Raw genomic sequence first — 19,171 nt, forward strand, 5'->3', positions numbered from 1 at the left:
TTTTGTCTGTTACTCTGGGAATTCTGCACTACTGATGCAGTAAAACCAGAGAATGGCAAAGTGCAATCTTCTGCAAATGCAGTAATTGCAACACGGAGCCACTGCTTTACTCTGCACCCAGGAGTGCACAAACAGCTGTCTTCTGGCACCAATGAGGCAATTTAGGAGCCAAAGCATGCAGTAACCTTGAATGACATAGACATTAACCAAAAGAGGCCTCTCATGTCCACTAGAAGAATAGATGAAGCACCCAGTAAATATAAAAAAGCAGTATAAATATATTTTAAAAAACAGGATATACGAATTGAATTTACAAAATGTACAACCAAGATATAAGCAGTTAATTCAATCTCAGAACAGTAAGAAACAAAAAATATATTTCTCTATTACAAAGATGCAACAGCTCTTTCATACATATTCCAGATGGTGTACATCTATACTATCCATAATTATAAAAAGCCAAATAATGCACATAAAAAAAAACAGTGAGACCGTATTATGTGTTCCCCCAGGTAAAAGCAAGACACACGGACCAGTATAAAATGTTAAAGAATGATATGAGATTAATATAATGAGATGATAAAGCATGATAGCAACACTATTTAAATTGTAAGCTAAAAAGACTACCCTAACAAGAGGTAGCGAGCTGTATTACATTTGCTTTTAGGTTTGGATTTGGTACAGAAGTCTTCCCTCTGACACTGAGTTTAACTGGGGATGATATGGGCTAAGAAACTCTGAGACCACATAAAGCCTTAGAAGTAGATAAAAGGACTTTAAAGTCGACCCGGAAAGCAACAGGTAGCTTGAGTAATGAGGCTAGCAAAGGGAGAAGTGTCTGCTTTTTGTTCCAGTAAGATCTCTGGCTACTGAGGTAGAAAACAGTTGCTACAGTTAAGACTAGAATATATTGTATATAGATAGAAAAAAATTACAAAATGTACAGTCTTTCAAAAAGGTTTTGAATAATATACATTATTTTGATCATGCTTTTATGTTACCGAGTAAGTTTTGATATGAAGATCCATGATTCATGAAATAAAATGTCATTTTGAAAAAATCCACCTAAAATACAAGATGGATTATGTCCATTAATTAACAATAAACTGTTCAAATCTGTTGGAGCCTGACCTGGCATTTTGTGCATGGCAGGATCAACCCCTGAACAGTGCCAGTCCATCGCAGGGGTGAACATGCACACATGTACACATTCACATCTACAGTCAATTGCATGTCTCCAATTCACCTGTCATGCATATGTATCCTTGGACAGTGGAAAGAAACCAGAGTACCTGGAGGAAGCCCACATGGACCTGAGGCAAACATACAAGCTGCAGAAATAGGATCCTGGCTGGCCAAGTCTCAAATGTGGAGCCTCTTTCTTGCGAAGCAACAGCACTACCAACTAAACCACCATGATTCCCACTGAGATTTGATATTTAAATTTAAGTATAGGTTTTACTGAGTTTATGTACCTACAGGTTGTATAGGACATTATAAAATAACATTGGTTGCAGAATAGGAATAATATAGGTTAAAATTGAATAATTAGAAACAAATTCTAAAGTAAGGCAAGGCAAGTATACATGCCTCACTGAGTATACATGCGGTACAAGACAGACAAGAATGTTACATTGGTTCTAGGAGTAATAATTCATTAGCAGTTTTGAATATGCACAAAAAATGGCCATAGCCGTTCAGGAAAGAAGTCAAATGGTAAAATAAGGACGAGAAACACAAGGGGAGTTGAGAAAATAGGCATAAATACAATGAGGACGTGTAACGCAGAGCATTTTAGTGATGTATTTTTTGACGGCTGCTGATGTATATTTGATGGCTCCTCTTCCTACAAGCTCATATACAGTCCACTTAAAATATGCATGAGTGTTTAATGGAATATAATTCCCTTGTACAGTTAAGAATTCATAGAACATGAGTCTAAAAAAATCTATCTCAGCAACTTCAAAATCTTAACATTAATACTGTTCAGAAGCATCAAATAGCAGAGTTTCGAGCCATTTTTGTGCTCAGCTCTTCTTGGTAAGAAGCCATGATGAGGAACCTATACGGTTTATAAATGCAAACACAAGCCCATACACAACTCCAAAAGCAGAACAGGGGAATGCCCTATACTGTAGAGCTGCCTAAACAAGCTTAGTCATGCTTAGACATTCATATTCACACTGGAGGCAATTACTGTAAGACAGAGGGAGCACTTGGAGGGTAATGTTAATAGGAATTTTCTGCAATCCCTACCAGCAATATTCGATGAATTTAGAATACATTTAGATGGATGAAGAGCTGAAATAAAAGAGAATAGATTTTATTTTATTTTTATATTTCATTTTATTTTATATTTTTTCAATTAGAAAATAAATTTCCTGTGTATATCATTTTTCCCCTTAAACTGTCATGCCCAGTCCAATCTGTTGACCCATCCTGACAAAAGTGTCTTGAAAATGCACAACATGTACTTCATACACAATATCAAGACAGCTCTTGAAAATTTTGCATGCGTTTCCCAAAACATTTTTCGAGAGTAAGAGTTACTTCAAGCTAGCCTTCTCTTCAGTTAACCCTTCAGTTGTCTTTCAATATGGAATTAAAATGGCATTAAGACGTTTGTGCTAACAAATGATACTTTCTTCAACATAATTGAAGAAGACAATAGGCTAGCAAATTTACTGAATAATACTTTAGTTTGAATAGCCTTTTTCATTCATTCATTCATTCATTATCCTAACCCGCTTATCCTGAATAGGGTCACAGGGGGGCTGGAGCCTATCCCAGCATACATTGGGCGAAAGGCAGGAATACACCCTGGACAGGTCGCCAGTCCATCGCAGGGCACATACACCATTCACTCACACACTCATACCTATGGGCAATATAGACTCGAACCCAGGACCTCCTTGCTGTGAGGTGGCAGTGCTATGTTCTGAGGACATTATGTATCTTGTCTGTTGGTTCTAAGAAGGTTCCACTGTAATTCCACTGTAGATTCAAGTCAGTGAAGCTTCATTTGGTAACATGCTTGCCGTGTTGTTGAAGAGCCACAGGGCTTTTGTTGTTACTCAACACTTAATTAATAAATTAAAGCAGTTAATTACACAGTTAACTCACCTGACCTGGTTTCTCGTGTCTGAATTGGTTGATATTAAGGGGAACACAAAAATCAGCACACCTTGTGGCTCTCCTGGACCAGGAGTGAGGACCACTGGTATATAGTAACACAGAACTTTTAAGAATATTTGCTTATACAGAGATGGTGAGAGATGGAGTTGTAAAAATGTGTGATGAGACTGTTAAGATTAAATTTGTGGATTGATACACGTGTGCAGTTAGTGAAAAGCAGATGAGGATGTATGTTTATTCAGCAATCTGAATGTGCATTTAAAACTATGGAACTATGGATTTTCAGGTAAGGTTATTGGTCTCAAAAATTGTGTTTGCAATGACAAAAGTAACACATGTAAATCAAAGTGACCTATGAATGTAATATAACCTGGGTCTCTGTTGTATGTACTGAATGTTGGATGTTAAGTAGAGACAAGCAGGATTCTAATGCACTTGCATTCTGAAACCAAGGTTATTGACTTTTTCCTGTAAGGGAATGTTTGAGTCAGGATAAATGAGAGGAGTGATTAAGAGCTACACTTTTTTCAACCGTGCACACAAACACACACACATAAACATGAAATCTGTGTGTGCTATACATAACTTTGTTATGATCAATTGAACAAACTACACTATTCTGTGCTTATTTATCAATCTGACCATAGAACATAGACTCCACTGCTTTCATTTTCACACCGTTTCCTGAACCATAATGCATCTGACAGTTTTACTGTTGTACTAGAAGTCTCTGACCCTTAATTTTCATTCCAGTTGGGAGCTCATTTGCTCCACATAGTAAAATATATTGCAGGGCAGCAGAGGAATTGATTTTTGTTAATGAAAACTTGTTACCCACCCTCCCCCCCCGACTCACTATCAGTGCAACCACTGTGATTTTCTGAGGCTGAACATGAATTGCAATAATAGATTTTGCTGTAAAACGCAAGCTAAGTAGAGTGAGTAATAAGCTCAAGGATCAATGTATTTTCAGTTGTAAGTCGAGTGTGGACAGCTATCTTAAGAAGAGATATTATTTAAGTGTTTTGAGGTAAATATCTTTGAATGACTGGTTTCTATTGCTGTATCTTCTACATAAATATATTTAATTTTGAACACCTGATTCTATAAATGTACTATGAATCTATTTTTACTGTTAGAAATACAGTAAATGTATTTTGTATTATTTATTCAATGTCAATGAGTGCCAATGATCATTCAGTATTTAAATGCCTGCATTTGTTTGAAAGATGTTTTCACACTCAACAACAGACTATTATTGTACTCTGAGTCCTGAAATATTGGAATGTAAGTGACCTTTATCTTTAAGATTATAAATGCCCCACTATCAGTGTTTGACATTTAAGGTGTTATATTAAAATAATGTTACAGCCAATGAGCAGAACAATACATTACCCATCCCACAATTGAACTTTCCAAATTAAGTAGCATAGACTTTGGTTCTTAATAGAAGCATTAGCACTAGTCAGGTTTCTTCTTAAAACTTACTTGTTACGTTGCTTTAAAAAGTCAAGTAGGCAAAGGCACTACCAATGCAGACATGTGTCATGGATATTACTTGATCATGAAAGAATATTTGCCCCTGAAAAAGGTAATTTAATCTTACAAATGAGACTTTATTTACTTTTATGTTTTGCTCTTTTCATCATTTTGTTTTTCTAAATTAACATGTGCAGATGGAATATTAAACTGAGGTGCTGACTCACTTTGGTGCTCAAGGATCACATGGACCTTTTCAAAAGAGTAGTGTCAACCCCAGTATCCTGTAAAATCCATAAAAAACCACCTAGTTTTTATGTTCATGAATTCATCCAGTGAATTTCTTATGGTTGTCACTCTATAGTCTCTATAGTCACTTTAATCTGAGACCTGAGTAGGCGATGTAAATGCCTCATCAAACTTCCATCAGATTTTAATGTGAGTTGCAAAGTTTATGACAAAAAAAGTCTTTAAGTGATGAACTTAAACTGGTAACATGTTGTGACAATTCCATTTGCACACCTTGCTATGGAATGGAGGGGTGTGGGATATTGGTTTTCATTCCACAGTCAGCATCAGGCCCTACATGGGGGTCAGTGGTCTAGCTGGAGAGGACTGTGAACCACTGAACACTGAGGCAGCTTGAAGCATTATCACAGAATGGAAATTTGTGTCATACAAAACACCAGATAATGATCTGCTCAGTACTCATTTTGGAGCATTTGCTGTTGAAAATTATAAATACATATTATAAAATCATAATACCTCCCTTCTTGGCAATTAAACAATTAGAACCTTTTAATAAGAGGCCTCTATTCCCTTTGCGTGACTGTGCGGAGGCAAATTTATACAGCGTTTAATGTGATGACTAAGAACTCTGAACTCTCCCCCGTGTACCGGGACTGTCTGGCCGCAAAGGCAGCCCGATTTTCACACTTCCTGATGAGTTAAATCTTAAATAGAACAGGGAAATTGGTGGGATCTGCTGTACTTTAGGTAGATTTTCTGATTCTGAGAAGGACATGCATGACCCTATACTTTTTGACAGTACGGGGCAGCCTGTGACATAGTGGTTAAGGTACATGACTGGTACTCGCAAGGTCGATGGTCCGTATGGTTCGATCCCCGGTGTAGCCACAATAAGATTCGCACAGCCGTTGGGCCCTAGAGCAAGGCCCTTAACCCTGCATTGCTCCAGGGGAGGATTGTCTCCTGCTTAGTCTAAATCAACTGTAAGTCGCTTTGAATGAAAGCATCAGGCAAATGACATGTAATGGGCAGTGAAATCTCTTTCATAACTGTCACGCCATGAATTGAGTCTGTGAAACTGCTGCTGTGTTAGGTTGCAGTGCATTTACAGTAATGCATTGCAGTTACGGTAATGTGGTCCTTTTAAGACCATTAATGCTACTATGCATTAATATGCGCTAAATTATTTTTGTGTAAAGTAGTGTGGTTTATTAATGATTCAGTGGAACCAAACATGTCTTCTTTATATACTTCCCGAACAGACAGGTTTCACAAATATTGGCACCCATAATGATCACCCAAGACATAAGACAATTCACTATGCAAGTATACACTCAATGAGCACTTTATTAGGTATTTATTAGACTTATTTTCTTCTACTGTTGTTGCCTATCCACTTAGAGTTATGATGTGTTGTGTGTTCAGAGATGCTCTTCTGCATACCACTGTTGTAATGTGTGGTTATTTACGTTACTGTTACCTTCCTGTCAGCTTTGACCAGTCTGGACATTCTCTGACGTGTCTCATTAACAAGGTGTTTCTGTCTGCAGAACTGCAGCTCACTGGATCATTTTATTTTTGCACCATTCTTTGCCATTTCTTTCCCATCCCATTCAGATGTTTGATGTGAACATTTACTGAAGCTACTGACCTCTATCCACATAATTGTATGCATTGGACTGCTGCCACACAATTGGCTGATTAGATAATCGCACAAATAAGTAGGTGTAATAAAGTAAAAATGTTCCTAATAAAGTGCTCAGTGAGTGTATTATTTGATAAGGTTTTCAGAAAATAGAAAATTGATTTATTTGGCTTAAGTAAATTAGCATTAATAGCAAAGACACTTTCAAACCGCAGCAGAAAAACAGCAGGTCATTACAGATGATATTCTCACAGCAGAAATGCCTGAATTTACTAAATTGTCTGAGTGAGGGGTGCCTTTAATAGCTTAGGAATGCTTGTCTTGTACTTCACCTAATAACCATTTTGTGGAAGCAGCTTTTTGGTAGCAATGATACAGGAGTGAAATCGAAAAAGACATGTAAGTGTTAAGATCATTTTTTAACCTGAAGTTCTCATTAAATCGATATTTTGCACTCAGAGAGGCTGCGAAGGGAAGATAATATGAGGAGCTATAATGATGTGCTAATGATCTCCATAGTTCCCCCTCAGCAAGCAGCTTTCATCTTCTGTGAATGGTGAAGTATTTGGAAAAATGTGGCATGCCCTGTGCACCTTTTACTGAGAGCTTTTGGTGAATGAAACTCATTGTTTTTGTGACATGATGACTTTACTTCTTATAATTATTCCTAGAAATCTGTGCATCCCAGGATTTTCCCACATTTTGTAGTAGTTTCACTCACCACAATATAAATTAAGTGTATGAGATTAAATCCTTTATCTCGTGGGAGGTGTGACTTTGAATACTGTCATTTCAATACTTGAATGCTTTATTAAGAATGGTAAGTGTGAAGAGAAACGTGGGCAGAAAAAAACATGTTTAACTTATATAAAAGACATTCTGAGAAAACAAAATTTTGGCAGTGGTGCTGCTGGTCCAGTAGGGTGCACTCTTCTTGGACCACAGAAAAATACAATAGCCTAGTCCAGGGTTGGGCAACTATGAAGTTGTGTATGTAGGATTTTTCTTCCATCAGTTACCCTGGCTCAATCAGCTAATTAGCCATATGCACCATGACCGATTCACGAGTAAATTAGACCACAATAAAATGCCACAAGACAAGACCATTTATCAGTTGCAGTTTATAGCATGAAATGTGGCAAAAAATGACAGGTCATGTAAATGATTAATTCAATTAATTAAATAATTAAGGCCAGAAGTTGGTCTGAAATCCAGATATGGCCCGCTTTGTCCATCCCTGTCCTTGTCCAATGAGGGGGGGAGCTGTTTTCCAGAATGTTCTGTTCTTCAAATGGAACATTAGACTGAGGTTCTGACTCACTTTGGTAATTAAAGATCACATAGACATTTTCAAAAGGGTAGGGTCAACCCCAATATCTTGATGAAATCCATACAAAACTCTCTTCCTCTGGCAACCTCCACCTCATCTGATTGGGTACCCGATCCCTTGATTTGCATACCCAGTTTGATTGTTGTCACTTCAAAAGAGAACAGTGGTATGGCTAAATAGAACTAATATATATTCTTTAAGAAAGCTCAGCTCTGAATACAGCTTGTCATGTATATGCATGATGGAGGAAGATCAGTGCACTACTTGTAGAAAGTAAACAAACACTGCACTATTGTGCATATCCACACAATGGAGATAGTATAAATTGTGTCAATGTTAGGCTTACAAAGCAATTAAATGTACCCCTTTCTAGATTAAATATCAACGGCATTTAATCTAGAACATACTGCAATGTACAATTTAGCCACTCACTTAATTTAGATACTTTGACACGAAAAGAAACCAGGATACACTGCTTAAATTTTGCTTCATAGGTTATCCGTTTACATAGCCTTGAGGAAGGGAAAGGTATGACACCTGCTCTAAGGAACATGTAAAGTATTTTTATTCATTTCAAATCATGCTTCCAGACAGAAAATTATTATTATCAAAAAGTGGTGTAATTGAGGAATTTGAATAAGACCGACCGTAACATTAACAGTATAACATCCGATTCATTGGCCTATAAAATATAATGTATCACCTTCTGAACTACGTGTGTGAAGCTGTCCATGGCATTGTGGGGGGAGCTGTCCTTCGAAATAAAAAGTACGGTTGAGTGATGTTCTGAAATAGTGAGGGGAGGGGAACGAGACAGAATAAGTTTAGTTGGCGTCAAGTATGTTTTAAAAAGCTTAAGCCTTGAACATCTCCTCTCATCTGATGCTACAGTTACTGGAACTATTGCAGGTATCCTAGGCACAATGGCAAGATTAGGATGCAGCTTGACAAGGCTGGCCTTGTAAAGGTAGTCAAGCATCTCCTGTGCTGAGAGGTTTTTCTCTAGTGGAAGTGTGTTCAACAGTGCTTTCAACACTTATGAAGGGTCCATTGCATCTATATTCCCTATCTTCTTCTTCAGTTGTCTGCATGGGTGCAGCAGACCGCCTTTCTTTACAGCACTCAGACTCCCAGTAGTGCTGTACAGAACCACAAGGACACCATAAAAATCTCTCAATTGAGAAAACCTCTCTGAAATCCCTGGAGAGCTGAGTCCAGTAAGGGCATAAAGAAGTCTGTCCTGTAGCTCTCATAGTATGTTGACAAGACTTCTTCAGCCTTATCATTCAGAAGTAGACTTTTCAATCGTCTCACTCTCTCTGGAGGGAATGCCATCTTGACACCAAGTATCTTTGCAATTTCACATCCATCCACATAAAAATATAGTGGACTTTACCGCCACAAAAATTTAAGTGGTCACAATGCAAGATCTAGAATAAAACAATAATCTAATAAAACAGCACCCCATCCCCAGACCCACAGACCTTTACCTATACACCTGTACATTACACATCTGTGTGTGTCAAGGCAAGTCCTTTGCCTGTATTCTTGAAGAAAGGTCTGTACCCCTCCAATCTCTCTTCTCAGGGTGTCTATACTATGGCTTGTGGTCTACACCTGTTGAACTGGGACGATATGTCATATCAAACAGTGACTGGAATAATGAACTTTCCAGTTCTGCTCCTAGACTCGATGCATTGGAGATTACATCACTGCCATCTTTCCCCCCTGCATATTCAGTCAGGTTGCTATCACTCCATACTAGGTGTAAAGTAATTCTTTAAACAGCTGTTGACATAGTGCATGGATTTGAAAGATTGGGAAACTTGTTGGAGGAGAAATTCAGCACAGAAAAAAAGCTAGCAGCACATTCCCCACGATAGATGGTCCCTTTAATTTGTATGATGAGATTGACGTGCACTCGTGCTTTCGTTTCCGGCAAACTGAGATGAGCTACAGAAAATAACTGACCTTCTCTCTGAGTACAGGAATAAATTACATATCAAAGAAAAAACCAAGTTAAGGCAGTCCAATACATCCACTATAAGCCCACTATAATCACCAGCTACAATAGGTGGTACAGGTTGTAGGCAGCTGTTGGGGATAATTTAGCCATCATTGTCATTGTCACACTCATTACTCGACGTAATGTCATCATTTTATGTTCACCACTTTAACTTCTTTATTTCAAGTAAGATGTTATTTTTTTATTTTTGTTTGCTTTAGATGCAGTTAGTAGGTCTATGCAGTGGTGAGGAGGAGGGCATGCAAATACAGTTTGAGTAAGGTTTTGTTTATTTTGTTAAGCATAGTTTTACCCATGTTGCCCATTGGTTAAACACGGTCGTGCACACACACACACACACACACACACATACAGAAGTATGTGTGAGTCCAGGAAAATCCTTTGAAAATAAGGATGAATTATAAATGTCAACCCACATCAGATAAACCAGGTGACAGCAAAAGAACGTGCACTGAGATGCAGTAATGTTTGACAAGAATAAATCGGTCACTTTGTTTGTAATGAGGGTCCTTGGTGATTGATGCCTTCAGCAACAATCTGGAAACTCCTTGATAGTGTGTCTACCACCAGCTACAAATATGATGAAACATAATTGATGTTATTTTGGAAATTTCTCTAATTGCCTTGTTTGTCAAAAGTGATGATTGATGGTGTGGGGGTGTCAGAGACAGGGGTAGCAAACAGCCCCTCCAAGACAAATGAAACACATGCAAACACACCCTTCGGTAACTGATTAGTCACTCTGGACTTAAGTGCTGCGTTGTAGGAAAGGACAGTGGAAGAACAAGTCCAGCTCATAAGCACTCCCCCCATAATCCCCGGAATAGCTCCATCTCCTTTAATTATTATGGAAATAAGCTATGTCTCTAGAATTCGCTATATCCTGCCAAGCATTTTTCTAAAAAGATTTCACTGGAATATTTGTTCTATTCAGCCCTGTAATGGAGATGTATAATTTTCCCCTTTTTTTCTTAAAGGACCTGTAATGGGAAAGGTATAGTGTAGGATTGGCAAATGCCTGGTTTTTGACTAGAATGTCCAGTTTTAAGATTATGTGCTCATGACTCCTCCCCCCACTTCTAGTTTCTAAATATCTGGCAACCATGGTCTGGCTTTAACACAGCAATGAGCTTCTCTGTTTAAACTGTTGGGATACTACTCTATATGTAGTAATGTAACACTAGACATTCATCACTGCTGTACACTGCTGTTTTAGTTGAATGCCTTGAGACAAAGGTTCTCTGTAGTCCGTTTCTATGCCCCAACACATATCGCACACAGCAAATACACTTTATCAAACCAGGAGGATTTACCTTTTACCTCAGGGAGGCAAAACTTGTGTGGGTTCAGCCTGAAAACCACAAGGTCTGTGTGTGCACAGACAGATGAGCTTGTTATTCCTCTAGAGCTTAATGTCTTCTCAGGATCAACCCTGGCTTTGTTTCACAAGAAGCAAGATGCTGTGTTGTTAATACAAATGAAACAATAGGAGTACAAGAAACAATGATAGAAACAGAAAAGGAACCTTTAATAAATATTCACAATGATCTGCTATGGTGTCAGATTGAAGCAGTTTAGATTCAACATAATTTGGTCTGGCAAAGCAAATTCTTGTTGCAAAGATTATTTCAGTGCATCTTCGAAGCCTAGACTTGTGTCTCTGTCTAGCGCCACGGTTCATGCCTGCTCTTTAAAGGGGGAGAAATTTAATGTACAGTTCGACCCTCGTTAATTGTGTGAACTTTAGTAAATTCAACAGCATACATAATCAGCCACACCATAATATCTCCACCCTTTATTTATGTAATCCAGCTTTGAATGCATATGCATTAAGGACAGTAGCGCATCTTGGGTTGACTCGCCAAGATCACACGCATACTGCGGTTCTAGCTCTGTGTGCCACTTTGATACATACAACGCATGTTTCCTGGGCAGAATGCTTCATAAGTGCGCCTGAAAATCATCGCAAAAGGTTTAGTACATCTGGCCCAATTTGTGTTTGTAAAATAGCTACACATGGTATATCATGAAGAATGTCATTGTTATTACACTCCAGGCATTACACCCGGAGCCCGTCTGATCTGTAGTGTAATCTTTGTCAAAGGGTTATGATGCAGCATCAATTCCTGACACCAAGGATGGATTCTCTCAGACATAGGGAGAGCAGTTTTGCAGAATGATGGAGATCTCCTTGCTGTCCACAAGCCAAGATTTGCAAAAAGCATTCAGCTCTGCTATTTGGATTACCTTTTTGCAACCCCTGTTGGATTTCACCATCAAACGTCTCAGCTTACCCCATGACGTGATCCTTTCTCTATACAAAATACACAATCTCACAAAAATAAATAAATGAATCGGGCAAGTTATGGGCAACATGTGTTGTGAGCATTACCAGTCCACGAATATACATTTTCCCAGCCTGTGCTGCTGTTGTTGCAGTGTGGAGGGGAACCATCATGCCTACCACCAATAATCTAACCAGACGGTTCCCAGTACAGACAGACAGAAGCAGCCTCAATTCATCAATATTGTCAACAGACTCAATGTGCAATTAAAATCTGTCACACTCAAGTAAATGTTTTATTGAGTGCTGTAGCTCTGTTTATGGGCGGATTATAACAACAGACCTCATGAAAATAAACTTCCCCAATGAAATGTTTGAAGTTAATTTGCTGAGAAACTATTGTGAGTGATATGATGATGTCTAACTCTCATCCCTGGTGGAAAAAGAATTACAACACAGCATAGGTGAGCCTAAGGATACGCTGATTCATGAATTTACAGTTTATTTATTTATTGCCATGGATCCATTTTTAGGAAAAGAAAAGAGACCCAACTCATGGTTTGTCTTAAAAAATGTGCTCTTCAGAGATTCTTTAGCAGACCCTTGTGTGGCCAGTTGGACAGAGTCCATCCTGTTGAGTTCAATATACCTTGAAATGTAACTGTTTGCAGAACACAAGGGCAAATCAGTCACTTACGCTATCAGAGTCAAGCTATTTTCCAGAAAGTGGCAGGAAAATGTAGCCCATCCAAACAGCTATTCTTAATCTAAAACAACAGAAAATCATGATTTCTGCCCTGGTGGTATCTGAGGCCTGAAAAAGGTCACAGAAAAGAAACTTAATGGATGGTATAACAGAATGTCCCTGGCAACACGACCTTAAATCTGAGAAACCTTCATTTAAACAAAATACATTTAAAATGTAACAGATTATACACTTACATTATACAGTATTTATTGGACTTCTTTTTTAGACTGATTGGTCTTATTTTTTACTTCTGCTGATGTAGCCTATCCATTTAGTGGAGCATCTCTGAATACACAAAGCATCAAACCTGTGGATAGGTTACAACAGTATAAGACTTAATAAATCTAAAAAATTAGTCTAATAAATACCTAATAAGGTGCTCACTGAGTATATGCTGCAAATGCGCCTTACAACTAGCACTAAGTATTGTTGTGTTTAAACATTTAATCGGACAATACTGTTAACTAAAAGCACACCCACACACATATCATCCATCCCTTACTCAAATAAACAAAGAGGGAATTCTCATACTGATGTAAAATGAGTTCATTGTCATAGCTTTGGTGATATCCGTCCTCCTAACTGATAGATTAAGGGGCCTCTTCTAATAAGCAATCATTGAAGGCTATGCTATTGAATTAAGATCTGTTTCACAGAGTAGTAAATTACCAACATGCTCCAGTGATTCCTGGTCAGATATTTTATCTAAATTTCATACAGAGCGATAGGCGCGGTGAGCTTGACTGCCACCTCGTTTCTGAGCCCCATCATAAATCTCTAGCCAGCCAGAGCTATACAGTGACCTCTGACCCCCGACAGCTTGCGTCTCAGTGACTTCTCCAGGCCGTTAATCCACAGAGAACAGCTTCCTGACATTTCCCTTTAACGTATTACGTTTTGGGATTGAACCTGTACAACTGCTCAGCATCGGCGTGAAAACAAAGAGACTGGGGCAGCTTTGAGGTCAACCGTCTGTAAATGACGGATGATGTGCCAGCCTAGAGTGGATCGCTGTTTTGAGGATTTGATACTACACAATGCAAAACCCAATTGTGTGCAGTGTTAAAATAGAATGAAGCATCTGAGGCCATAAAAATCATTTTTCTGGTCCTCTTTTGGAAAGCAGTGGCTTCTTCTGTTTGGTTTGTTTTTGATAGCTTGTGCTTCAATTCTCTCTGGGGCTCCTTGATGACTACAAAAACAATACTCAATCCTGTTCTCCATTTTTTCTCATGCATGTGTAAAACAAGGACACTCCATTTGGTTCCAAATAATTGTACTAATCTGATTTGTACAACTCATCAAAATTGGAAGCTGTCTGACTTTATAAATGGATTTGCTAATAAGCAAGCCTTGATCGTTGTAGCTGAAATGTAATGCTACGATGGCTTTGGTGGATAAATATCAGAGACTGACAGGACTTTTTTTGTTCCAAATGTCACTTTAAATTGAAAATTCACAATTAGCCTCACATTCCAATTTCTACAAGGTAATCAAATGTGTGCTTCCACTTAAAAAGGTTAATGCTGGCGAACAACCATTTTAACCTCCTTTCTCTAGCAGGCCTGAAGACAATTGTGCTTCCTTTCCACACTGTGTGGATACACCACTGTGTAAAGAACATAAATAATAAATATAATAGCACAGTATGAAACAAATGTTTCTCTGTTTTGTCTTGCTCTCTTCTCCTTTTCCCAGACCTCTGCACCTCTCTATCCCCACCCTGCTCCCTCCACCTCTCGAACAGTCCCCTGACCTCCTCCTCTGCTCTTACTGTCCCCCAGCGCTCTGCCAGTGCATGTTCCACAGTCATGCTGTCTGCTTACCAGGCCACATTGGAGGCCAATGTCAATTCTGGAATCTTGATCACTGGACACAGACACATCTTTACATTGCAGTACAATCACTTGATCATGATCATAATGATGTGAAGTGACATCAGACCCAATGTGTCTTCATGCAAAAACCTACTGTACAATATTTATATTTACAAATGTAATGTTCATTAGGTCTAATCTGAATAAGGTATTGAGAGATATGAAGTTATCTATAACATGGCAACATGTTTTTTTTCCTTTCAATGCCCAATAAAGCTCTTTAAGAAAGGCTTTCTTGATCCCCCTCAGTGACTTGAGTCATACTTATCTGGAAGGTGCCTTACGTAGCCTACAAATGACTGTGAAAGTGAAAGTCTTTCTAATGGGTGAAGAATACCAAAAAGCCTGATGGCTCATGAGAGAACCTGCCATAGAAAGGATGGCACTTAAAAAAAAAAAAAAATTCTGCTTTTATTTTCAAAGCATCCTTTCGACCAGTTGCAGAGCTGTAGCAGGATACATTTCATAAGGCCAACGGAAAACACAAGCATTTTTGAACTCTCCCCAAAATAACCCATAGAACATACTGTGTAATTACTGTCATACAATTACAGACGACTGCTTTCCCGGTGAATGCGCTCCTAAATTTACAGTTTGAGGTTATAATGAACTGCCTCTGCAACTGATGTTAGCTTATATGACTGTTGCAATTATCTTGGGAAAGGAGCATGCATCACTGGTCTTTCATGAAAGGATTCAAGCGCCTGACAGCCTTTAATCAAATATGGAGAGAGTTTTTTACCACTCTTGGCACAGTGCCCACTGCTTCAGGAGGCTGTGGCTGTATAGTCTCAAAAGACCAAGATTTTTTCTTGCATTTAAACTTTGCGCACACACACACACACACACACACACACACAAAGAAGATATAAAAGCACACAGTAGAACACCATTATATTCCTCCATCAAAACAAACACATTATCTAAGTGAATATTCATGGGGTGTAAAAAGTGAATTGATTGTGTTTTGGGCGATTTACAGACCGTTTGGCAGTAAATATCTGGCATGAATGAGATAGAAAAAACATCCTTTATTTTCCTACAGTTTTACAATAGAATACATGCCGAATGCAGAAAGTGTTTTGAGGTCAAACAAAGGCCTCTGCAGTAGCTTGGGTACCACTCCTGTGCACTGATCAATCTGAATAATTGACTCTGCAATTTATACAGTAGCTTGAGATAAAATCCTGAATTTACCTCAATATAAGCAATACAAGAGATTAAATGTGTATTAGAAATCGATAGCATTGCTCACCCATATATTTGATTTGGCCAAGTGATGTCTTTTCTACATGGTCGATTAACTTCAGGCATTTACCTTTCTTAACATGCCACAATTGGAGATGAAGCCCTTATTGTTGTAGTCTGACAATACACAGTTCCCCACAGGACTATATTGTGGTATACTGGACTCTTCACCAGAAGTTTGCAGGTTCAATCCCAAGGTAATGACTGAAATGTATATAAACATACATGTACACTCACGATCACTTTATTAGGAACATTTTTACTTAATTACACCTATTTATTTGTGCGATTATCTAATCAGCCAATTGTGTGGCAGTAGTTGCATACAATCATGTAGCTAAAGGTCAGGAGCTTCAGGTAATGTCAACAATCAGAATTGCAAAAAATATGATCTAAGTGACTTTGACCGTGGAATGATTGTTGGTGGCAGACAGGGTGGTTTCAGTATCTCAGAAACTGCTGATCTCCTGGGACTTCATGCACACTAGTTTGCAAAGAGAGGGAATGGTGAAAAAAAAAAAATCTAATAAGCTGCAGTTTTGCAGACAGAAACACCTTTTTAATGAGAGATGACAGAGGAGAATAGCCAGCCTAGTCAAAGCTGACAGGAAGGTCACAGGGACGCAAATAACCACAAATTACAACAGTGGTATGCGGAAGAACATCTATGAACACACAGCACATCATAACTCTAAGTGGACAGGCTATACCAGTAGAAGTAAATAAAAATAAAAAAGTTTGGCTAGTTGAACAAGACAGACCAATTTATCATTGTGCTAGCTAAGTTACCTGGCCAACCCAATTTAGATAACACTAACTAATTCTGAAATGGGACATTTATTAGACTAAGTTAAGCTTCACCATTGGTGCTGGCCATATCAAGTTACCCCGAGATCACAATATAATAGTCAGCAAGCTAATGTTAGAGCTAGCCGTTACAATGCGCTATAGCGCAATCAATCAGAAGACTGAGGCTATTACTCCTGTCACATTAAATAAACAGGCCATGTCTAGGCTGCGTCAGGAGGAAACATCAGCAGTGGCACTAAACTGTTTTACCCACATTGACATGGATGACTAAATAACCAAATAACTGCCTACTTGATCTGATCCCCTCAAAATTGGTTAAATACCCTTTTCCAGTACAAGGCTATAACATTCTTAAAATCATTAGAAACAGGATATGTACCAGAGTTTCTAAAAAATATAAGTTATTAAGCCATTATTGAAGAAACCAAATCTCTAATCTTTGGTTTTTATCAGAATTACTGGAGAAAACTATGGCAAAGCAACTCAGAACTCACCTTAGCTCAGATCATATGTATGAAAGATTCCAATCAGGATTCAGACTATTGCATAAAAGCGTTAAATCAAGAGTATTAGTAGGATTTAAAGTTATAGCTAATGTAACAAGAGAGATTTTTGCCTGAGATCTTAATTCCTTCTGTTACAGGTCAAGCATCCAACATTTATATGAAAACTAATATTGACTGGGAACCATCATAATATTCTTTATGTCATGAAAAAGTTGTGTCTTCTAGGCCTAGTTTAACCCATGCGTAAAAATGAATGCATTACTATGGGTTGCTATGGCTGCTGGTCCTCCAACACGTCATCGTCAAGGAAATTGTCAGGTGATTAAAAACGATCCATAATGGTCCGTCACGCATGGGCACAGGGCTATGGCAGGTAAATCGATGAGGCATTTCATATTTTATGTTTCCCGTTTTTTGTGAATTAATTGGCCAATGTGTTTTTATCGTGAGTTGAATTGAGTTGACTTGAGCGCAATGAATTCCTTCGAGTGGGGCATGTATTCATGGAGTCCAGCAAAGATGATATGGGTGGCTGGTGTTTTTGATTAGTCAGGTGTATTCAATCACTTCCTTAGTGCAGGGCTTTCGGTATCTAGTTTTGATACTGGGCTTTTGATTGCCTTTGAATCATCATAAGGACAGCTGTGCCAATGAAAGTCAAGGAAGCCATTTTGTGGCTGAGAAATAAGACAAGTCTATGGGTTAGGCCATGATAAATTGAGGGGATTATGCATCATCCAAAAACCAAGGCAGTGAAGCTGGAACCGAAACAAGGCATGTACCTTTCCAATTCATGCAGGTATGTTTTTTAGTTTTATATTTCGGTGTCTCTGCAAAGTAGTGGAGGAACGAACAAAAGAGAAATAAACATAAATAGTAGGACTTGTATGTCCTACTAATACACTTGTATGTCCTTTAATAGGATGTGTTGTCACGCATGTGAACATATATTCATGTTAGCATATCAAACAAAGAAAAGAAAAACTTTAAATGAGGCAGAAACATTTAATTTGTTACATTGCCTGTTTTTCTATGACTGAGAACATCATTTATTTGCTTTTGTCAACTCCCTCTCCCCCCTCAGAAACTATCAAAGGAATAAATGATTTGGCATTTAACAGAAGTGCTTTCCATAGTTTGCTTCAGTAGCATTACAGCTGTTGATATGATGGGTGATGGAATTCATAAAATCTCTCAGCTTGTGTCATTATAACTGCAGGGTATTCACACAATACAGAGTTGATTAGGGAGGGAAATTGTCATTTGAAAGCAGAAACAGTTTATGGGTAATGGGATGGATTGCATACTGCGCTACCTTACTGTTAACTAAATTGTTTACTTTAATTGCCATTTGTCTTCTGAATCACTGCCTGTAAATTGAAGAATTCAAGAGGAAAAACTGTAAAACTTCAATCTGCAGTCAATAGTGTTGCCTACGACAGTGGAAAGTAGAGTTTTTGTAGCCTTCTCCTTCTTGGTGGAAATCTATTGAGTTGAACTATCTTCATTTTGAAATCCTTGGAGAACTGTTGAGAGGTTGTTGGTTGTTAACACCAGATAGACCAGCCACGGTAGTTGGATACTTCAGAAGGCATGGAGGTGGGGGGACTTTGGTATTAGAAATGAACGTATCAACAGAATTGTTTTATATTAAATCTTGAAATCTTGAAATATGAGCATGCAAATAAGATTCTGTAGATTAAGTAGATGCTCTAATGCCAGTCAATGTACACCGATTACAAGATTTACAAACAATAAAGTTTTACAACTATATATCTACTGATGCAATTAAGGCAACTTACTGCCCCACATGGAAATTTAACCTGCAATCGAC

Source organism: Conger conger, chromosome 3, assembly GCF_963514075.1.
Source record: "Conger conger chromosome 3, fConCon1.1, whole genome shotgun sequence".
NCBI lineage: Eukaryota > Metazoa > Chordata > Actinopteri > Anguilliformes > Congridae > Conger > Conger conger.